At 36.5% G+C, this 25292-nt stretch overlaps 1 protein-coding gene and 1 pseudogene across 2 annotated transcripts in view; both read right to left on the reverse strand.

The window, feature by feature from the left end:
* EDA (ectodysplasin A) overlaps positions 1 to 25292 on the reverse strand; it is a 412994-nt gene that overhangs the window by 283435 nt on the left and 104267 nt on the right. The gene's annotated exons all lie outside the window — the stretch shown is intronic.
* On the reverse strand, positions 828 to 3805 carry LOC114200100 (chromobox protein homolog 3-like; annotated as a pseudogene).

Here is a 25292-nt window from a genome sequence, read left to right on the forward strand (position 1 = left end):
AACTGAGCCACCCTGGCGCCCCGGATTTCAACTTCTTGAAAAGGAATGGTTCACTAGAAGGAACCTTTGAAGTTTAAGTAAGTTTTGCTTACCTAATTAAAACACACCAGGACTTGTCTAGTTTTCTCATTTGGGTGGGGAGGTTGTTGGTAGTGATAAAATTTTCCATTTGGTGATCTTGCAAATAAACTTGCATTTATATGACTGTAGATAGGGATATGGATTCTGATACAGCTGCTTTTAAATTGTGCAATATATATATTTTATATATATAAATATAATGTAAACATATTTAAATTGTCCAATTAGTTGCAAAATTTGAAAGGCTAAGACTTCAGGAAAAATTTCTATTTAACTTCAAGTGATTTCTTAGGTTGCTGAAAATGACGGCATCCCAGAAACACAGGCTTATCCATGATTATAAAATGCTATTTTTGTTTTGGTGAATGTTAAAAAAAGAAAACCATTTACATATGTATTTTTATGTATACAAACACAAAAAAACCCCAAACAAAAAAACCAGAATGGCATATGGAAGTTCAACAAAATTCTGATAGAGTAATGATTATGACGATTTCCCCCAACATTTAGAAAAGGTGTTCTCTCATGCAGGAGAGTAATATACCATAGTCTCAAATATTCTTTTCTGATAAAGGAAAGTTCAAGCTAACCGTGCTCTAGATGCAAAAAACATCCCAACAACTCCCCCAATACTACTTCAAAATGAACATATCAAACTTGACTTTCATTAGAATGTTATTTCTTCACACTAATAAATCCAAAAACCAAGACCTAGATTTTACATATATAAAAAACAACACAAACAATTATTGAGCTTCATCTTCTGGACAATGCCAAGTTAGTCTCTCTTCATAAAAAGCAATTACAATTTGAGGACACTTCATATTTGCCTCTTTTGCCAGCACCAAGTCTGCCTCAACTGAATCTTTCCATTTCATGAGAAACATTAATTTTCCACTGATGTCTGTGGCACCAATTATTCCTTCAGGATCAAGACCTCTGGCAAAGCCTCTTGTCTATCAGCAGCATCTCTTCTCTTCTTTGATTTGCTGTCATCTGATTCACTGTCAGATACAGGTTTTCTTTTTGTACCATATTTTTCTTTACCAGCTTTTTGAGAATTAAGAAATGCTTCAATTAACTCTGGACAATGAAAATTTTCTTCAGGTTCCCAAGTACTGTCAGCATCTGTAAATCCCTTCCACTTCAGGAAATACTCCACCTTCCCATTCACTACATGTCCACCACAATGTTTTCAGGATCTGCCTCTTCTACTTTTGTACTGTTTCCAATTCTGTTTCTTTCCCATTTTGTTTGCAATGTAGTTTTATTGGACTTGAAGACTTGAAGTCTTTTTTATTTCAGACTTGAAGAGCTATTATTCACCTCCTTGGAGCAGTTCTGGGTCCCGGGTCTGCAGTGTCTCCCCCTTTATTTATTAATGGAGATTTTGCCCTGCAAACCCTTAAATTTTTAAAAGTAATTAAATGTATCAATCTTTTATTGGATCTTCATTTTGAAATACAATTAGAAAAGTTTTTCCCCTTATGCTGGTTATAGGATTTACCCATATTTTCTTTGAATACTTGTGTTGTTTCAGGTTTGCATTTAAATCTCTGACCCATTTGGAGTCTATGGTATCTTTTCCCAAATGGCTGTTCTGGTTATCTATCGATGTATAACAAACTACCCCCAAACCTAGTGGCTTAAAATAAAATTTGTTTTATTAGATTCGATAGCTCTGTGTGTAGATTTGACTCAGCTGGGCAGTTCTGCTAATCTTTCTCAAGTTCTCTTGTACAGTTGCAGTACTTGATGGCTGGGGCTGGAGTTATTTAAAGGCTTGATTTTAATGCTGGGAAGGCAGGACGTCTCTCCTTCTGCATGTAGTTCCAGGGCTGCTTCTCTCCATATGCCCTCTCCATTTAGTCTTTCCAGTAGGGTAGCTGGACTGCTTCTTGCTCTTCTCTTCCTTTTTCTTTTCATTTTTAAACAGTTTTTATTGTGATAGATTTCATATACCATAAAATTCACCTATTTATGGTATACAGTTTAATGGTTTTCAGTACAGAGTTGTACAACCATCACCACAATGTAACTTGAAAGTATTTTTAACATCCCAGAAAGAAACCCTGTACTGATTAGCAGTCATTCCTCATTCCTGCTGCAGCCTTCATCCCTGTTCTAGCCTCAGTCACTGATCTATTTTTCTGTCTGTATGAATTTGTACGTTCTGGATATTTCATATAAAGGGAATAATATAATATATAGTCTTTTTGACCAGTTTTTTACTTAGCATGCTTCAAGGTTTATCCATCTTGTAGCATATATCAAAACTTCCTTTCTTTTTTAATACAAATAATAATCCATTGTACAGTGACATCACAATTTGTTTACCCAAATATCTGTTGGTGGACATTTAGGTTGTCTCCTCTTTTTGGCTATTATGAATAATGCTTCTTTGAACATCTTTGTACAAATTTTTGTGTGGACATATGTTTTGATTTCTCAAGTATATACCTAATAGTGGAATTGCTGGGTCATCAGTTTAAAGTTTTTTTTTTTAAACACCATTAAATTTTTTTTTCATCATGATTAAGTGTACTCTTTAATCCTCATCCCCTATTACCCCCATTTCCCCACTGCCATCACCTCTGGTAACCATCAGTTTGTTCCCTACAGTTAAGAGTCTATTTCTTGGTTTGTCTCTCTTTTTCCCCTTTGCTCGTTTATTTCTTAAATTCTACATATGAATAAGATCATATTGTATATTCTTTGACTTACTTCACTTAGCATTATACTCTCTACCTCTATCCATATTGTTGTAAATGTTAATATTTCATTCTTTTGCACTGCTGAATTATACACACACACACACACACACACACACACACACACACACATATCAATCACTTCTTTATCCGTTCATCAATGGACATTTGGACTGCTTCCATACTTCGGCTATTGTAAATAATGCTGCAATAAGCATAAGGACATAAAGGTGCATGTGTCCCTTTGAAATAGTGTTTTTGTATTTTTGGGGTAAATACCCAGTATTGCTGGCTCATAGGGTAGTTCTATTTTTAACTTCTTGAGGAATCTCCATACTGTTTTCCATAGTGGCCGCACCAGTTTGCATTCCCACAAATAGTGCAAAAGGTTCCTTTTCCACCACATTTTTGTTTCTTGTGTTTTTCATTTTAGCCTTCTGCCAGGTGTGAGGTGATATCTCATTGTAGTTTTGATTTCTTTTTCACTGATGATGAATGATGTTGAGCATCTTTTCATCTGTCTGTTGGCCATCTACAGGTCTCCTTTGGAGAAACATCTGTTCATGTCTTCTGCCCATACTGTAATTGGATTATTTGTTTTTTGGGTGTTGAGTTGTATCAGTTCTTTATATATTTTGGATACTAACCCTTTATTAGATGTGTGGTTTGCAAATATCTTCTCCGATTCAGTAGCTTGCCTTTTAATTTTGTTCATTGTTTCCTTCATTGTGCAGAAACTTTTTATTTTGATGTAGTCCACAATAGTTTATTTTTGCTTTTGTTTCCCTTGCCCCAGGAGACCTATCTAGAAAAATGTTGTTACCACCAATGTCTGAGAGATTACTGCCTGTGCTCTCTGAAAGGCTTTTTATGGTTTCAGGTCTCACATTTAGTCCTTAATCCATTTTGAGTTTATTTTTGTGTATGATGAAAATGGTCCAGCTTCATTCTTTTGAAATGTGGCTGTCCAGTTTTCCCAATACCATTTGTTTAAGAGACTGTCTTTTCCCCATTGGATATTCATTTCTCCTTTCTTGAAGATTAATCGACCATATAGTTGTGGGTTCATTTCTGAGTTTTCTATTCTGTTCCATTGATCTATGTGTCTATTTTTGTGCCAGTGTCATACTGTTTTGATCACTGCAGCTTTGTAATATAACTTGAAGTCTGGAATTGTGATGCCTCCAACTTTGCTTTTCTTTTTCAATGTTACTTTGGGTATTCAGGGTCTTTTGTGGTTCCATACAAATTTTAAGATGTTTGTTCTAGCTCTGTGAAAAATAAGAGCTCAGGTTCTTTTTTGTATTTTGGTATTTTATAGGGATTGCTTTAAATGTGTGATTGTTTTGGGTAGTATAGACATTTTAATGATATCTGTTCTTCCAGTCCATGAGCATGGAATGTCATTCCCATTTCTTTGTGTCATCTTCAATTTCTTTCATCAGTGTTTTATAGTTTTCAGAGTACAGGTCTTTCACCTCTTTGGTTAGGTTTATTCCTAGATATTTTATTGTTTTTGGTGCAATTGTAAATGGGATTGCTTTATTTCTCTTTCTGCTATTTCATTATTAGTGTACAGAAATACAGATTTCTGTACATTGATTTTATATCCTGCAACTTTACTGAATTCATTTATCAGTTCTAGCAGTTTTTGGTAGAGTCTTTTGGGTTTTCTATATACAATATCATGTCATATGCATAAAGCCAGAGTTTTGCTTCTTCCTTTGCATGCCTTTTATTTCTTTAATGTTGTCTAATTGCTGTGGCTAGGACTTCCAGTACTATGCTGAAGAAAAGTGGTGAGAGAGGACATCCTTATCTTGTTCCTGACCTTAGGGAAAACCCTCTCAGTTTTCCCCCATTGAGTATGATGTTGTCTGTGGGTTTTTCATATAAGACCTTTATTATATTAAAATATATTCCCTCTAGACTACTTTGCAGAGAGTCTTAAACATGAATGGGTGTTACACTTTGTCAAATGCCTTTTCTGCATCTGTTGAAATGATATGATTTTTATTCTTTCTTCTATTGATGTGATATATCATGCTGAGTTTTGTGAATATCGAAGCACCCTTGCATTCTGCAAATAAATCCCATTTGATCGTCATGTATGATTTTTTAAATATATTGTTGGATTGGGTGCTAATATTTTGTTGAGGATTTTTGCATCTATATTGATGACATAAAGGACTTGGAAGGAGGTTACAAAATTTCATTCCCAAGGGCCCTGTAAAAATAAGAGATTCGTCTTTCTAGAAAGGTTTAGGTAGAGTTGAGCCTAGAGGGAAGAAGATGGATGAGACCCCTCCAAATCTGTGCAGCCCTATAACCCTAAAAAGGGTCTTAACTCTGTGTATTCTACAGATGGAATAAGATAAATGTGCCACTTATAATTACTATCATGATCCATCCACAGATGCTGACTTTTGCCATTTGATGTTCATAAAGCACTACTCAGTATAATATATAAAGAATGCAATTATATGTCTTTTGGATGGGAATACTTGGGATAAAATGGGAGGGAGGAGGAACTGTCTTGGTTAACAGGAAAAAATATGTATAGCAATAAAATATTTAAAGTCACTTCAAGAGGAAAATAAACTATAAAGGTTTTTTTTTTACTTCATCTCTTCTCCTGACAGAAGTGATAGCTAGCTCACTCTCCTCCAAAAAAGAAAGAAAAAGAAAGAGAGAGAGAGAGAGAAAGAAAGAAGAAAAGGGCAGAAAGAAAGAAAGAAAGAAAGAAAGAAAGAGAAGAAAGAAACCTCAGTGAGGTTTCTAAAAGGACAACATTTCTAAAAGGACAACATTTCTAAAAGGACACAGGAGTTATATTTAGCTTTGGAAAAACAGTGGTTTTCAGGGACTAATATTCTATTAGATCTAATGTCAGCATGGCATTATTTCTATTATTTGTATATAATTCAGTGTTCTTAGAGAATCTAGAGATTCTTCACCTATCTCTGGGCCTCAAGAGGTCTATATCAACTCCTGTCTTGTAGCCAGGAAAAGACTAACCAAGTTGTGACAGGCACTCCCAGTCCTACTTCAGAACCACTCTAAACCTGTGTCTTAACTTCCAGTCAATTGCTTTTTCTGTCCTGCCTACTCTACCCAATGACCCAGTATTTTGGCCCAGTCTTACATTTTTTGATTAGCCTGCTATCCAAGTACTTGTTTATTTTATGTTACTTAACAAACACTAATATGGATAGTGTTTTAAGCACTTTATAAATATCAACACATCTAATCAACACAACCTTATAAGGGAAGTTACATTATCCTCATTTTATAGATGATAAAAACTCAGACTTACAGAAGATTAACTGACCCAAAGATCATGCTTCAAGTAAGTGGTGGAGTACAGATTATATACCCAGGTATCGCAAGAGTCCATGCTTTTAGCTACTATACTGTGCTGTCTTCACAAAGGAGACAGTCAAATGATGGTTACTGTTTACCAATTATCCTAAAGATCCTCTGCTTTCTTTTTTTTAATGTAATAATATTAAAGCAATAATTCTTTAAAGGCAACCAGCATCACCAATCCTAACACTGTTAACATGATGCACACTTACAACATAACACATGACAGGTCTTTTTAGCACAGCCCTTAGTGATAGAGCTTTGCACATTCCTGGAGATGGGCAGAAACAGAACTTGGAAATCATCTTATTTCTCATCCCTTTACCTAATCAACTCCCTTTTATAAATAGAAGGGTATATTTTTCATTTCCAAAGATTTTTCTATTACAGGTTTTGCAGGTGTTTATATGGATCCTAGTAACCTGAGGGCTAAAATTAAGATATCTGGATCACAATGAAGGCAACCAAGAGATATCAAACTCCACCACCCACCCACCCCCACCCCAAATCCTGAATCTCCAAGTTTTCCCATTCTCTCCTGCGCCAGGCAGGATCTCTTAAGTACCTGCTAACTGCTCCCCCCACCACAGGAGTGGGCTAAGCAGCTTTCTACCGTCAGTCTCCTCTCCAAGGGGCTACTTTCATCCTCCTGCATTTGCCCTAATTACTGGCATTGGGAGCTGTTGAACTGACTGCTGTTAGTCTGTCAATTCCTGGGCTCTGCCAGTCTTATTTGGGCTTCTACTTTTCCAAATAACTGTCTCACCAGCTAATCCTGACCACCAACTTTCCAACACTCTATTTTGAGCTTTCCAAATACTAAAACTAGAAAGAGAGGATAGTCTTAATTTTTTCCTTTTCTCTAGCTCTATGTCCAATCCATCAGCAAGCCATGTTGACTCTATCTTCAAATTATAACCCAAATCCTCCTACTTCTCTCATTCTCCATCATTACCATCCTAATCTAAGCCCACATTATCTCTCCCTAGGACAAAATTAGTTGCATCCTAACTAGTGTCCCTGCTTCCACTCTTGACCTCCTACAATCCAATGTCCACTCTGCAAACAGTAATCTTGTTAAAGCACAATCTGACCAATTGCACTCCTTAAAATTTTCCAGTGGACTCCCACTAAACTCAGAACAAATCCAAATTGCTTACCATGGCCTATAAATCCCATCTGAATACCTGGACTTTGCTGATGTCTCATACCACTCATTATTTTCCCTTGGGTTCTAAGAAAGGCCAAACTCTTCCTAATCTGAGGGCTTTTGAACTCCTTTTCCTTTACCTGTAACACTCTTTCTTTCCTGACTCTGTGTGTGGCTAGATTCATCTTATCTATAAGGCTCAGCTTAAATGTTATCACCTCAAACAGGCCTTCTAACCATCATATCATAACTATACTTCTCATCATTATTATCTTTATTTTACTATGCTTATTCTTCTTCATATTGATTACCATCTGACATTTTTCTTAACTATTTTTGAAATTTGTTGCCTGTACCACCTCCAACAGTAGGCCTGTAAGTTCTAGGAAGGTAGTGACTATGTCCACTCATAGCTGTATCTCCAGTGCCTAAATTCTCAGAACATATTTTTGGAAGTGAGGAAACAGTTGCCTATTTCAGTACATGGAGGAAACCTCTGTTGGTGTTAGACACCTCTTACAGAAGTTTGGGCCTTCCTGAGGTTGCCCCTCTCTATGGCTGTATTGGACATCAAATCCATTCCCACCTGGGGCTAAAGCAGTACCAAGTATTTCTCATTCCATTTGTACAGGTCAGGAAAATATGACCCACCTCTTTTCCCATCATTCAGAAGCTGGTGCCTCTCTTCAGTTTCTTTCTTTCTTTCTTTCTTTCTTTCTTTCTTTCTTTCTTTCTTTCTTTCTTTCTTTCTTTCTCTCTCTCTCTCTCTCTCTCTCTCTTTCTCTCTCTCTCTCTCTCTCTCTCTCTCTCCCTCTCTTTTTTGCTGGTGCCAAAAGAGGGGAAAGGAACCCCTTTTGCTAGCAAAAACCTTCATCTTTTTCTATCTGCCCCTCTTTGACAGAGTTAAGACTTCTCTCTCTTCACTCCAAACATTTTTGCTCCCACTCCAAGCCAGGCTTTGTATGCCCAAGACTCCAATTTGTACTCTCTTTTCTGCTCTGAAAAATAACACACTGGAAGTCACAAAAGATGTTTTGTGGGCCAAAAAATATTAAATCATAATAGATGTCTGAAGAAATCCACCCTTTCCCTTAATAAAATTATATCCAAATCTCCAAGAGAAGAAACTATATGCAGGAAGACAGAAATTCAGGTGGAGGGGTAGCTAAACTTCAGAGTCCTGAGCTGTAATTTCTATGTAGGAAACTGTCCCTAAATTACCAACCTTAGAGGATCTGGGTAATTTCACTAATGGAATAGGCCAGGTTCTTTAAAAGGCCTACTTGCAACATTTCCATGGCAACCTGAAGCAAACATACTACTTGCTTAGTGTTTGCATAAAGGAGAGGCAGCTATAATACAAATAATGGGGGGGGGGGAGAGAGTGAGAGAGAACAAGGGAAAGAGAGAGAGAATGAGAGGGGAGACAGAGATGAGAGAGAAAAAATGAAAGAGAACAAAGGAGAAAGAGAATGAAAGGAAAAAATGAGAGAATGGGGGGTGGGAAAGGAAGGGAGGAGGAAGGGGGGAGTAGAAGATCTTGGTTTTCATAATTTAGCTTTTATGACTAAATGTTTTTGGGGCACTCAGTGTTTTGGAACACTGATAAGTCAATTCCATTAGTGAGGCTTTTAGTATTTTATTTGGGGGGGGGGTCTCTTCCTACTTAATGAGCAAAGAAAAGGCCACTTTGATGCTCCAGAGCACAGGAGAGCCAAAGTCAAAAGATTTTGGAGCTCAAAGCCATGTATTTGGTTTTTTTCTTTTGATAGCTCTGATTAAAAGTGAGTTAATGCAAGACAGGAAGCAGAACCGTTAGCTAGCAAGATCACCAATCTCAAACAGCATTAACCACAAGAACTGCTGATCTGATCTATTAGTGCAGTGGCTTCTAAACCTTTCCATCAATTTTTTAAAATTCTATTCCTCCTGCAAAGGACTCCATTTCTGAAAGGTCTAACCTCCTAGACAAATGGTATTTATTAATTAATAATTCTTTAGATTTTATCAATTGAAAACATATAGCCACCTGTCAGAACTTGTGATCAGTATTATCACAAGTTGACACAATTCCAAGGTAAAGCACAGAGACTGGACATGTTAATCAGTATGTTAAAACTGCTCAAAGATCCCTATGCCTGCCCTTCATAGAGTCCAGATGAATTAAGTGTGATCTAAAGAATTCCACATAGTTCTCCAGAGGAAAAGAAATTAAGTGATGGGAAAACACATTTTTCTACCCATTGAAAAAGAGTCCATAAGTCCCAAGCAGAGAGAAAGGGGAGCTACTCACAGGATTGGTGCTCTGTGGATGCCACTTTAGGCAGAGTAAGAGAGAAAAAATAAAAAAACATGGACTGTAGAGTGGGCAGACCTGGGGGATGACAGCCACATTCTATAATAAGAATATACCAGCTTGTGTCCTTAGGCAAGTTATTAAGTTTCAAGTACTTTACCTGAAAATGGGGTGATATCACCTACTTTAAAGCACTATTATGCAGTTCATAAGTATATAAATAAAGCACCTAGCAGCACTATCCTCCCATCCCCACAATCACAATGACCACAAAGCCTTTTTGCTTAGCCTTTTACAATCCTTTTTTGGAAGGTCACCTGCTGAGTGGTAAAACCAGTGGGTAGATACCATTCAGGGGTTCAGTTCATAGTATTTTTTTAGCTTCTTTTATTCTTTCACCAAAATTTTATCTAACATGCAACCTTTAATTACTTGTTTCTTCTGTTAACCTTTGAGGGTACAAATATATGCTGGAGTATCTTTATAACATTGCCTTTACGAGTTCATGCAGTAGAGCCATGCATTGGATAGCTGTGTTATGACCAAAGATCACAGTAATAATTCCAAGTCTTATGGGAGGTACAGAATTTCAGAGTAAGACACCCAGGGTCAGAATTTCATATCTACCCCTGGCTTGCTATGTAATCTTGGAAAAGATACTTCATCTTTTTGAGCCTCAGTTTCCTCCTCTGTAAAACTGGAATATAATACCCACTTCCAAATGTTTCTGTAAGGAGGAAATGAGATAATGCATGTCAAGGGTATAGCACAATGCCTGACAATAACAGATTCTCAGTTTTATTATAATACCACCTTGATATGGTGAAGAGCATTACAGTAAAGCATCAAATGCACTGTTCTCCTGACACAGTACATCATTCATACATGGAAGGTTTGAGGGCTCAAAGCAGGGTATCCAAGTCAATAGGAGGCATCCACTTGCTTTCTTCATCAGATAGTATAGATACCCCATTATTTTTGCCCAGATAAGTAATTAAACTTCAAACCCAAAAAGAAGATTCTGGGAACATTATATAACAGTCTCTAAAACTGGTGTCTCATAAAATATCTCTACCTCAAAGCAAACTGATGCAGCCACTCTGGAAAATGGTATGGAGGTTCCTCAAAAAATTAAAAATAGAACTAACCTAGGATCTAGCAACTGTACTACTAGGTATTTACCCAAAGAACATAAAAATACCAATTCGAAGGGATACATGCACCCTGATGTTTATAGCAGCATTATCTACAATAGCCGAATTATGGAAACTGCCCAACTGTCCGCTGACTGATGAATGGGTAAAGAAGAGTTGGTATATATATATACAATGGAATATTACTCAGCCATAAAATAATAAAATCTTATTATTTGCAATGATGTGGATGGAGCTAGAGAGTATAAGTCAGGGAAAGACAAATAACATATGATTTCACTGATATGTGGAATTTAGGAAACAAACCAAATGAGCAAAGGGGAAAAAAGAGAGAGCAAAACCAAGAATAGACTCATATCTATAGAGAAAAAACTGATGGTTACCAGAGGGGAGGTGGGTGGGGGGATGGGTTAAATAGGTGATGGAGATCAAGGACTGCACTTGTTGTGATGGGCACTGGATGTTGTATGGAAGTGTTGAATCACTATGTTGTACACCTGAAACTAATATTACACTGTATGTTAATTAACTGGAATTTAAATAAAAACTTAAAAAAATAAAATGTCTCCATCTCATGTAGCATAAAGTTCAAGTTCATTGATTCAGACCAGATGGAAATGCAACACATTTCCAAAATTAGCCACCTTAACTATTTCCAGATCTTCATAAAATAGAAACAGGCCATGGATATTCTGCTAATGCCTGGGTATTGAACATATTCACCTACCCCTAGGGTGAATTACCCAAAGACTTCATGTAGGCAGTTAACATTATCTAATACATCAATTTTTTAAATCACTTATTTTAAAGACTTACTAGCACCATTTTCACTTGGATTGTCATGAGGAAAGCAGGAGGTATAGAAAAGACAAGTAATATCATGGTGTGACACCAAAAACATTTAATGGAAGTCAGAGACTGACTTATTATATAATCTTAGCCCAGGGAATCAGATCTACAGGCTTAACGTGGCTCCTGTGCAAAATAAGTGACTCGATATATGTGATCTCTTACATCTCCAAGAGTCTACCATCTTAAATTTGTACATTAATACAAATAAATGAGAGTTCATACAAAAATCCAGCTGCTATATGGTGTCTAATATTTAGCAATAACCACTAGATATTTTGATCTAGTCCTCTTCTATATCCCTTCCACAAGTAATGCCTTAGACAATTTCCCCAATGATAATACTGGAAATAAAGATAGTGGTAAAAACAATAGTGGTGGTGGTGAAATTTATTTCAACTTCCTATTGGACATAACCTCTTATAAACACCTAATAAGCATTACCTCACTTAATCCTCATAATACTAGAAGGAAGGTACTCGTATTATCTCCACTTTGTAGAAGGAGAAGATGAGGCGCAGAAAAGTGAAGTGACCTGCCTGAACCACTAGAAAGTCAGAAATCAAACCTAGAATTTTGGCTCTTACTCACTATGCAAAAAGTAAGTAGCCGAAGAGCCCTGGAAGGGGAATTCCACTTCCAGCCAAAATGGAATAAAAGGGGCCAGATTTACTCTACATCCTTAAGTGACTAGAAAACCAGGAAAAAAAAAGATATAAAACAACCGTTTCTCAAATATCAGACAAGTAACACAGGGCTGTGATCCCCCTCAAAAGGGAAATAAACAAGGTAAGTGCAATATTGCCCCAGCTTACTGTGTGGAGGCAGTTTCCAGGCTACAGTGCAAGGAGAGGGAATTCAAACAGAGCTCATGGAATTGAAGAGACAGAGACTGGAGTTCAGAGGGCCCGATGTGGTTTGAAATTGTAGAGCAGAGTATAGGAGACGAGGGAGTTGAACAGAGAGTGTGAGCTCCAGAGATACTACTAAGAGGTCTCCTTGAGTCTTTGGATGATTACTGAATCTGCATATACGCATGAGGGGAAGCTACTCAAAAGCTGGGGATAAAACCATGAGAAAGGAATAGGGGAATGATTTATAGAATAGTGACATGAAGAGCTTGACAGACTTTCAGCCCAGTAAAGAACCATAATTGGTGAAAATTATAAAAAAGTAACAACCACTGGGGTGCCTGGGTGGTCAGTCGTTAAGCATCTGCCTTCGGCTCAGGACATGGTCCCAGGGTCCTGGGACTGAGCCCCGCGTGGGGCTCCCTGCTCCACAGGAAGCCTGCTTCTCCCTCTCCCTCTCCCACTCCTCCTGCCTGTGTTCCCTCTCTTGCTATGTCTCCATCTGTCAAATAAATAAATAAAGTCTTTAAAAAAAAAAAAAGTAACAACCACTAAAACTCTCTGGAAATTGTCCTAAGGACACAGAGCAAACCAAGAAACATTTCTTCAAGAAAATCTAAATCTTGGTAAGAACAGTGACAGTTTGTGGCTTTTAAAACATGATTCATCCTCTGCCCCTACCCCCCAGTTCCCCAACTCAGGGTTGACAGAAGCTACTCTGACAGTTGTAGGCAACAACAGAGGGCAGTTTTCCCCCAACTCAAAACCTAGGATTACACTGTCACATGGGGTGTGGCAGGATGCCCACCTTAATCATCATCCCCCAACCCTGTTTTCAGAAGCTCTAATCTGAGTGGGCATGGCTGTAAGGTCAGCTACTACTCATAGGCCAGAAACTCTACTCCAGGCATGGCAGATCAAGAATGCCCTCACCTCAGCTTGCTTATAAGATGAGGTTCCAGAGAGGAACACCAAGAAGTCCAGAAGCTACCAACTGAACCCAGAACACCATGAATAAAGCAGGGATATAACTGAGAAACAGGCCAGTTAAGACTGTTTTTAGTGGTTGCACTACATTGCTCTTATTACAACATCCCTTAAAGTAATATTAGACTATTTTACATACAGTGTAAGGACCATATACCTTTATTTTGCCTTTTCTATCCTTTGTGCTATTGTTGCTATATATATATATATTTTTTACTTTTACACATACTATAAACCCCACAATGCATTGTTATTATTTTTACTTTAAACAGTCATTTATCTTTTAAGGAGATTTTTAAAACAACAAAAGGTCTTATATTCAGCATTTATGGCTTTATTTGACAGTCTTAACCTCCACCTCTGGAGGAATGGTATAGATGTTTACCCAGCAGAATAGGAAGGTGATAAAAATAGAGAACTCCAGAACTCTCCCCAAGAGAACTATTTTGAACAGAGTATGAGGAAGTTCAAACTTCAGACCACTATAGAAAACAATGGAGAATTCAGTGGTGAGCCCTTAAGTAGGGGCTGGTTCCTCCATGGTAACAAAACCATGCATCAGCTAGAAGCTGAAGAGAGAGAACCAGGGAAAGATATAGCTAAGAAGAAGCTTCCCGGGGTCACAGTAAATCTCAAAATACTGGTCTCAAAACTACCCAGACAGGGGTGCCTGGATGTCACAGTTGGTTGGGCATCTGACTCTTGGTTTTGGCTCAGGTTGTGATCTCAGGATCTCAGCCCCTGCACTGGGCTCCATGCTCAGTGTGGAATCTGCTTGAGATTCTCTCTCCCTCTCCCTGTACCCCTCCCTCTCCTGGTCTCTCTCTCTCTAAAATAAATAAGGGGTATCTGGGTGGCTCAGTTAAACATCTGACTTTGGCTCAGCTCATAATCTCAGGGTCCTGAGATTGAGCCCCACACTGGGCTCCCTGCTCAGCCGGGAGTCTGCCTCTCTCCCTCTCTCTCTCTGTCCCTCCCCCTGCTCTTTCATTTAAATGAATAAAATCTTTATAAATAATAAATAAATATCTTTAAAAAACAAACTAGCCCTGCAAAAGGGCCTAAATTTAATTGGATTAGATGGAATAAATTATGCCCCAGGAAATTATCAAAAACAATAAAACAGTCAGATAGCAATTAATGGTGGTAATAGATGATTGTACCAATAGAGACAGACAACAGAGAGACCAGAGAAAAAGACAGTCAAATAGGTTCTGCTAAAACCACTGCCATACCAAGGTGACTATGCACACACCAAACCTGCACCCTCTGAGGTGATATCAGAGGCTTGACACAATGAGGGAAATAGACTTTAATGACTAGGACAGCCAAGTTATAAAACAAATCAACAAAAGACAACAAGAGGCAGCCTGGGAAGGGGGTGGGCTGTAATCTGTATTAATTTATCTACAATAAATCATCTAAAAAGTCCAGTTTTCAGCAACAGCAAAAAAATACAAGACGTGCAAAGAAACAGGAAAGTATGACTCATACAGAGGGGAAAAAGTAAGCAATAGAAACAGTCTTTAAGAGGGCTCAGATATTGGACTTAGCAAATAAAATTTTCAAAGCAGATAGTATGAATATGTTTAAAAACTAAATGAAACCATTGTTAAAGAAATAAAGGAAGCTATCATAACAATGCCATATCATGGGGGATGGGCTACATGGGTGATGGGTATCAAAGAGGGCACTTGTTGTGATGAGCACTGGGTGTTGTATATAGGTGATGAACCACTGAATTCCATCCCTGAAAACAATATTGTACTGTATGTTCACTAACTAAAATTTAAATTGAAAAAAAAAACACAAAAAATGGCACATCAAATACAGAATCTAAATAAATAGATTATTAAAACCCAAATGGAAATTCTTGAGTTTAATATTACAATAATAGAAGTAAAAAATTCACTAGAGGAGTTGTATGTAGATTTTACCAGCAGAAGAAAGAATCAGTGAACTTGAAGAAAGACTGGTAAACTGTGCAATCTAAAGAATAGAGAAAATGAACCAAAATGAACAGAACATCAGAGCAATACAGGACTCCATTAAATAAGCCAACATATATGTAAGAGAGTATTAGAATGAGCTAGAAAAAGGCAGAAAAATATTAGCAATAATAATAGCTGAAAACCTCCCCAAATGTGGTGAAAAACATTAACCTACACATACAAAAAGTTCAATAAACTCTAAGTAAAATAAAGGTAAAGAAATCCACACCCACACAAATAATCACAAAAATGTTGAAACACAGAAAGTTAAAATCCTGAAAGCAGCATGAGATAACTCATCACACACAAGGGAACCCAATAAGTTTAACAGCTAAAGTACTATCAAAGACAACGGTGGCTGAAAAGCAGTAGGATTTTTTTTAAATATTGAAAGAAAAGAAAAAAACTGTTAATCAAGAATCTTCTATCCAGAAAAACTCTCTTTCAAAAAAGAAGGTAAAATAAAGGCATTCCCAGAAAAACAAAGACTGAGAGAATTTGTTACTAGCAAAATTTGCCAGACAAGAAATGCTAAAAGAAGTTATTCAGGCTGAAATAAAGTAACCCTGATGATAATTTGATCCCACAATAAAAAACACGGAGTACTTGTAAAGGTAATTCTATAATTATAAAAGATACTCAAATGTATATTTTTCTCATTTTAATTAATTTATTTGTATTAAAATATATGTATCTTATGAAATTGTTGGGCATATAACATATAGAAATATAGTAAGTTTGGCAATAGCAGCACCAGGGAGGTGGGTGAGAATAAGCTGTACTGAAGTAAGGTAATGAAACCTGATGGTAACTTGAATCTATAGGAAAAACTGAAGCAAATCAGAACAGTAATAGAAAGATTAATATGATAACCTCTATAAAGATATACGTCCTTGCTGTTATTCTCTCAGCGTCTTTAAAAATATAAATTATAAGATAATAAATATAACATGTTGGGTTTGTAACACATAGATGTATAACAAATAATAATAGTACAAAAAGGGGAGGCAGTATAGAGTTATACATGGGTAAGATGTCCATCTCTCACACAAATTAAGTTGGTAAAAATATGAACTAGATTATGATAAACTAAGATGTAATGGTAAGCTCTAGAGCAACAAGCAGGAAAGTGAAAATATACTGGAAAAAATCATAAAGTTAAAATAATATGCTAGAAAATATTATTTTAATCAAAAGAAAGCATCAAAACAAAAATAGAGGGGAAAAAAGACACAAAACATAGAAAACAAAAAGTAACAGATATAAATTCAACTACATCAATAAGAACATTAAATATGATTTAAACAATCCAATCAAAAATCAGAGACTGTCATACTATATTAAAAAATAAGATTAAGGGGCACCTGGGTGGCTCAGTCATTAAGCCTCTGTCTTTGGCTCAGGACATGGTCCCAGGGTCCTGGGATCGAGCCCCGCATTGGGCTCCCTGTTCGGCAGGAAGTCTGCTTCTCCCTCTCCCACTCCCCCTACTTGTGTTCCCTCTCTCACTGTCTCTCTCTCTGTCAAATAAATAAATAAAATCTTTAAAAAAATAAGATTCAATTATATGCTATTGGACATGTTTTTTAATTTTTTAAAAAATTTTTTAATTTAAATTCAATTTAATGAACATATACTGCATTATTAGTTTCAGAGACAGAATTTAGTCATTGATCAGTTGCATTAAACACCCAGTGCTCATTACTTCTAGTGCCCTCCTTAATACCCATCACCTAATTACCCCATTCCCCTACCCACCTCCCCTCTAGCAACCTTCAGTTTGTTTCCTATAGTCTTTTATGGTTTGCCTCCCTCTCTGTTTTCATCTTACCTTATTTTTCCTTCCCTTCCCCTATGTTCATCTGTTTTGTTTCTTAAATTCCACACATGAGTGAAATCATATGTGAGTTGTCTTCCTCTGACTGATGCATTTCACTTAGCATAATACCGTCTAGTTCCATCCATGTTGTTGCAAATGGCAAGATTTCATTCTTTTTGATGGCTGAGTAACATTCTATACTATATCTTTATCCATTCATCTGTCGATGGACATCTGGGCTCTTTCCAGAGTTTGGCTCTTGTGGACATTGCTTCTATAAATATTGGGGTGCATGTGCCCTTTGAATCACTATGTTTGTATTCTTTGGATAAATACCTAGTAGTGCAATTGCTGGGTCATAGGGTGGCTCTAGTTTTAACTTTTTGAGGAATCTCCATACTATTTTCCAGAATGGCTGTACCAGTTTGCATTCCCACCAACAGTGTAAGAGGGTTCCCCTTTCTCCGCATCCTCACCAACATCTGTTGTTTTCTGAGTTGTTAATTTTAGCCATCCTGACTGGTGTTAGGTGGTATCTCATTGTGGTTTTGATTTGTATTTCCCTGATGACAAGTGATAGTGAGCATTTTTTCATGTGTCTGTTGGCCATTTGTACATCTTCTTTGGAGAAATATTTGTTCATGTCTTCTGCCCGTTTCTTGACTGGATTTTTTGGATTTTGGGGGGTTGAGTTTGACATATACTTTAGATTCAAGATATAAATTGGTTGAATGTAGAAGAATGGAAAAAGATATATCATGTAAACAGCAAGTACAAGAAAGTTGGAGTGGCTATATCAAACAAAATAGATTTAAGTACAAAGAATTCACTAAAGATAAACAGGGATATTATATAATGATAAAAAGGTCAACCCATCACGAAAACATAGCACTCATAAACCATGTATATACCTAAAAACAGAGCTCCAAAATACATGAAGCAAAATCTGACAGAACTGAAAGGGGAAACAGGCGATTCAACGGTAAGTCAATGCCTTCAATATCCCACTTTCAGCAAGGACTAAAACAACTAGGTAGAAGATCAACAAAGATATAGAAGACTTGAACAAAACTATAAACCAAATAGACATAAGAGACATGAATAGAACACTCCATCCCAAAACAGAATATAAACTCTTGTCAAATGTACATAGAACATCTCCAGGTTAGATCACGTGGTAGGCCATAAAACAAGCATCAGTAAATTTAAAGACATAAATCATGCAAATAATCTCGGACTACAGTGGAATGAAATTAGAAATGAGTAACAGAACTAAATTTGGGAAATTCACAAATATGTGGAAATTAAAGAACATACTATTAAATGATCCATAGGTCAATGGAGAAATCACGGTGGAAATCAGAAAATATTTTGAGATCTTAAAAATGAAGACATGACATTTCAAATTTATGGAATGTAGCTAAAATAATACTTAAGAAATTTATAGGTGGGTCTATATTAAAAAAAGACCTCAAATCAATAACCTAGCTTAAGACACTGAAAAAAGAAGAGCAAACCAAACTCAAAGCAAACAGAAGAAAGGAAATAATAAAGATTAGAATGGAGATTACTCAAATATGAATAGAAAAATAATAGGGAAAAGTCAATAAACCAAAAGTTGATTATTTGAAAAGATCTAAAAAATTGAGAAACTTTTAGCTAGACTGACAAATCAAAACAGAATAATCAAATTAGTAGAATCAGGAAAGAAATAGGGGACATCACTACTGACTTTAGAGAAATAAAAAATAGAATGTCTGAAGATTAAAATTATGATATCTATAATGAAAAGAATACTGATTGGGATTAATAGATTACATACTGAAGAAGAAGATCAGTAAACTTGAAGACTAAGCAATAGAAATTATCCCAAATGAAGCACCAAGAGCAAAATGACTAAAATTTTTTAAAATGAATAGATAATTGGACTCCTAATAAGATACAGGAAAAAAATTAATAGCCAAAATTTGTCAATTTATTAAAAATGATAAGCCTGAAAATTCAAGGTCAACAAATCTCAAGCAAGATAAACACAAAGAGAACCACACAAAGGTGTCCAGTCTGATTACATTAAACTAGTGATAAAGAGAAAAATGCTAAAAGCATTCAAATTAAAGGCATATTATACAGAGGAACAAAGGTAAGAATGATCACAGACATCTCATCAGAAACTACGCTATTTAGAAGGCAGTGGAGTGACATCTCTAAAGTGATGAAAGAACAGTCTGTCAACCTGGAATTTTTTACCCAGTGAAGTTGTCTTTCAAAATTGAGCACTAAATAAAGACTTTTTCAGGCAAATAAAAGCTGAGAGATTTAATCAGCAGCAGACGTACACTATAAAAAAATATAAATGAAGCTCTTCAGGTAGAAGAAAAATTATTCCAGAAGCAAACTTTGATTTATAGAAAGGAATACAGGGTGCCATAAATCCTAAATATAGACCTTTGTCATTTAAAAAATCTCCTTAAAAGATAAATGACTGTTTAAAGTAAAAATAATAACAAAGCATTGTGTGGTTTATAGTACTTTTAAAAGTAAAACGTATATATGGCAACAATAGTACAAAGGATAGAAAAGGTAAAATAGAGGTATATGGTTCTCACACTGTGTGTAAAATAGTGCAATATTACTTTAAGGGAGGTTGTAATAAGGGCATCCTACAGTAACCACTAAAAACAAAGGTGTATAGCTAACAAGCCAATAGTGGAGATAAAGTGAAATCATTAAAAAAATTCAGTTACTCCAAAAGAAGGCAAGAATAGAGAGGGGGGAAAAAAACCTGAAGAGCAAACAGAACACATAGAATCCAAATACCAAAATGGTAGATTCAAACCCAAATATAACCATAATTACATTAAATGAAAATCATCTAAACATTCAAAATGAAAGCCATATATTGTCAGATTGGATTTAAAAAAAAGCACAAGCAAACTATTTATTGTCTATAAGAAACCTACTTAAAATATAAATATACAGATACTTTACAAGTGAAAGGCCAAATTCCAGTTCTGGCCAAAATAGAATAAGCCAACTATAGCCTATCTCTTCTGATAAACAACTAAAAATGATGGACAAAATTAAAAAATCAAGTACCTGAAGACTGAAAAGTAATCAAAGCAGGTAAATTGTGAAAGAGAGTTAAAACTTAGTGAAGGGGCCTGCAACAAGGTGGATGTTGTATATATTTTTTCTCTTGCACGTTTTTCTTGAGAGTGGATCCCAGTTGCAGAGCTCCACAGCAGCATAGTGACGGGATTGGTGAAAATTTGAATAAAAACCCCATATTACTAGGCAGAGTAACCATAATAGAGACTATTCTGAGCCAAAGAGGGGGATGTAATTCTGTTGAGTTTTGTTTTGTTTTCTCTAGCAGCTTTGCACAGTCATGGAGTGGTTTGGCAGTGATGGCTGTGTAAGCGACCAAATATCCAAGGGATACGCTGTCTTTCTGGCCAGAGGAACCACGAAAGGGGGCACCATGGCCTCAAGAGCGGGCTCGTGAAGGAAATTCTGTATAGAAGAGAGCTAGAGAAAATGATCTCCTAATTCTGTGAATGAACCCACATAAGTCCTGTGCTCATCCCTAAGCTGTACAGCTGCATGAAAGACACAAAAGATCATAACAAAGGGCATGAGGAATGAACTAAGATTTAAACTATCGCCCAGGGCAGCTGGGTGGCTCAGTCAGTTAAGCATCTCACTCTTGGTTTTGGCTCAGGTCATGATCTCAGGGTCATGAGATCAAGCCCTGCACCAGGCTCCATGCTCAGCGGGGAGTCTGCTTGAGATTCTCTCTCTCTCCCTCTCCTGCTCCTCCCCCTGCTCATGCACTCTCTCTGTCTCTAAAATAAATAAATAAATCTTAAAAAAGTAAACTACTACCCAATGGTCAAACACTTGAGTGGCACATGCACAGAGCAGAAATAAAACAGCAAACTAATAACCTGGAATTGAACTGAAATTAGAATCACCACCCACAGAAGGCAGGATTAAATTTGTGGTCTGACCCTAACTTGAGTATCTTCTAAAAAAATTCTCTAGAGGATTATAGTGTGATGCATGGTTTACATGACATAACCTTCACAATGTCCAGGATACAATCCAAAATTACTCAACATACACAGAACCAGGACCAGGAAAATGTGACCAATTCTCAAGGGAAAACCAATCAACAGATGCCATACCCTATATGATCTAGATGTTGGAATTATCAAAGACTTGAAAGCAGCTTGTGACAAATAGATCCTAAGAAGACGTCCAAATGATTTCTTGCTTCCTGGCAACCACAGCTTTATGTAATCCTCCCCACCTTGAGTGCAGGCAGGATCTGTGACTTGCAATAGACTATAACAAAGGTGATGGGATATCACACCCCTGATTAGATTACATTACATGATAAAGGTGATGAGGTATCACTTCAGAGATTATGTCATGTTATATAAGACTGTAATTTAGCAGACGACAAAGAGAGATGCTTTGCTGGCCTTGGAGAAGCAAGATGTTATAATGTAAGCTACCTATGGAGAGGGTCATGTGGGAGGGCTACAAGCTCCAGGGAACTGAATTCTGCCAACAATCATGTAAGCTAGGAAGAAGACCCCAAGCTCCAGATGAGAATTTAGCTTAGGTGACACTTTGATTACAGCCTTGTGAGACGGAGCAACTAGGCCATTCCCAGACTCCTGACCACCAAAGACTAAGAGATAACAAACGTGTGTTGTTTTAAACTGCTAAGCACATGGCAATTTGTTATGCAGCAATAGAAAATAAATACACAGCTATTAAAATTATCCTCCATGCAGTAAGGTAAACATGTTAAATGAATGCAAAGATAGTAATTTCAGCAGAAAAAATGAAACTATAAAAAAATGTAAATTTTAGAAATATATACAAAATCTCAAATTATTTTAAAAATATGACTTGGGGGCACCTGGGTGGCTCAGTTGTTAAGCATCTGCCTTCGGCTCAGGTCATGACCCCAGGGTCCTGGGGTCGAGCCCCACATCAGGCTCCCTGCTCCACAGGAAGCCTGCTTCTCCCTCTCCCACTCCCCCTGCCTGTGTTCCCTCTCTTGCTGTGTCTCTCTCTGTCAAATAAATAAAATCTTAAAAAAAATAAAATAAAAATAAAAAATGACTTGGGCTCATAGTATAACATAAATGACATAACAAAGAGTAAAATTTAAGAGAGGTCAACAGAAATTATCAAGTAAGAGTAACAGAGGAAAAATATTGAAAAAAATATTAACAAATGCTCAGGTACTTGTGAAAGAACATCAAAAATTCTAACATTCTTGTCACTGGTATCCCAGGAGAAAGAAATGGGCATATAAAATATATTTGAAGAAATAATGATTAAAAACTCAAATTTGGCAAAAGCCATGCTTATAAGATTCAAGAGGTTCAGGTAACCCCAAACATAATAAACTCAAAACTATGCCTAGGTACATCATAACTGAAGTGCTGAAAACCAAAGATCTTTTTAATATTGAAATCAGTTTTGTTAAATTAAACACTGTATATAAGAGAACAAAGATTCAAAGAACCATGGATTTCTCGAACAAAACAGAAAAACCATGGGGGTCAGAAAAACAGTAGAAAAACAAATTTAAAGTGCTAAGCAAATAGAACTATAAACCAAGACTTCTAATAGTGAAATAATCTTCAGAAATAAAGGTGAAATAAAAGACATTTTCAGATGAAGGAAAACTGAGAATTCACTGCCAGCTGATCTTCTCTAAAGGAAATTCTTCTAGGGAAAATGAGATTGCAGGAAAATGACAGAAGAGTGACAGAAATAGTGTATATCTGGTAAATATTAAAAATTATACTCAAGTTCTGTAAAAATCTGTATGACTCTTAGAAGCAAAACTCATGATGTGGTATGTGGAATTTTCAATGTATGTAGGTGTAAATCACATATCAATGATATAAATGGAGTAGGGTAAACAGATCCATACAATTGTAAGGTGTCTGTATTTTGCCTGATGTATTACAATGTTAACTCAAAGTAGAAATGCAGGGTACCTGGGTGGCTCAGCTGGTTAAACGTCTGCTTCAGCTCAGGTCATGATCCTAGGATCCCTAGGGTGCTGGGATCGAGTCCCGCATCAGACTCCTTGGTCAGTGGGGAGCCTACTTCTCCCTCTGCCTGCTGCCTGCTTCTCCCTCTGCCTGCCACTCCCTCTGCTTGTGCTCTGACAAATAAATAAATTTTTTTAAAAAAGTAGACAATGCAATATTATGTGACTTGTCATCCATAGAGCAAGTACCAACACACAAATATGAGATATGGCAAAACACCAATAAATAAAAATGGGCTATGAAAACACTAGTATTCCAAAGAAAGCAAGAATGGAAAACAAAAGAATAAGAGGACAATCAGAAAACACATAATAAAATGGTAGTATATAATCCAGCCATACCAATAATTACACTGAATGTAAATTGTCAAAATATACCTAAGACAGAGATTGTCACATTGGTTTAAAAGAACCCTACATGTTGTCTACAAGAAACCCACTTTAAATATAAAGACATAATTCAAATAAAGCTGAAGTAGCTATATTAAAAAAGGACAAAGTAGACTTCAGAACAAGGAATATTACCAGGGATAAATAGGGACATTACACAGGGATAAAAGGATCAATTCACAAAAAAGTCATAATAATCCTGAATATGCATGCTGTTAGCAAGAGTTTCAGGGTACATGAAGCAAAAAGTGATAAAACTGAAAAGGAGAAATAGGAAAATCGATAACTATAGTTGGGGAATTTAACACTCTTTCCTTGGCAATCGATAAAACAAGTAGACAGAAAATCGGTTAGGATATAGAAAAGCACAACTCTATTAACAAACTCTACCTGACATTTATAGAACACTCCACTCAGCAAGAGCAAAATACACAGTCTTTACAAGTACACAAGGAATATTCACCAAGTTAGACCATATTCTGGTTCATAAAACAAACCACAAAAAGGTTTTTAAATTGCTGTTAAAAAAAAAAAAAACCCACATAGGATTGGGACCTAGAAAGCTTCACAGTCAGCTGATCATGCTGTGCTGGAAATCGCAGGTCAGTATGGATGAAGTTCTATAGTGAGGGGTATGCAGTCAAAATGAAGGTGACAGGAGATCACATTTGAAGAAAGGGTGACCACTCGGACTTGATTTCCTTTAAATTAAAATACTTTTTTTCTCATGTTCATATAAATGTGTATCAAAGACATGAACAAGCATTCTCCTTACAGTTGAGGATTTTTCATTTTTAACGCTTTTTGCTTAATAGTAAATATTTGCTTGCCTAAATGGCTCCCAAATTGTGGGGAAGTCTCTACACATTTTTTCTTTTTATTTAAATTCCAGTTAGTTAACATACAGCATAATATTAGTTTCAGGTGTACAACAGAGTGACTCAACACTTACATACAACACCCAGTGCTCATCAAGACAAGTGCCTCCTTAATATCCATCACCTATTTAACCAATTCCCCTTCACCTGCCCTCTGTAACCATCAGGTTTTTTTTTTTCTCTGTAGTTAAGAGTATGTTTCTTGGTTTGGCTCTTTTTTTCCCTATGATCATTTGTTTTGTTTCTTAAATTCCACAGATGAATGAAATTATATGGTATTTGTCTTTCTCTAACTGACTTATTTCACTTAGCATAATACTTTCTAGCTCCATCAACATCATTGTAAATGACAAGATTTCATTCTTTTCTGTGGCTGAGTAAATAGTCCATTGCATATATATATAACACACCTTTATCCATAACTCTATGCCCATCAGTTTGACAATTTAGACAAAATGGACCAATTCCTAAAGAACAAAAACAAACAAAACCCCCAGAAACTATTAAAGCTCAATAAAGAAGAAATATATTACCCAAATAGTCACACATCTATTAAAAATTTTTTCACCGGGGTGGCTCAGTCATGAGCATCTGTCTTTGGCTCAGGTCATGATCCCAGGATCCTGGGATTGAGCCCGCATCAGGCTCCCTATAGGGAGCCTGCTCCAACCCCACTCGGGCTCT

The sequence above is a fragment of the Eumetopias jubatus genome, unplaced genomic scaffold (genome assembly GCF_037043125.1).
Source record: "Eumetopias jubatus isolate StellerSeaLion01/CBP00866 unplaced genomic scaffold, mEumJub1_p1.0 scaffold_11, whole genome shotgun sequence".
NCBI lineage: Eukaryota > Metazoa > Chordata > Mammalia > Carnivora > Otariidae > Eumetopias > Eumetopias jubatus.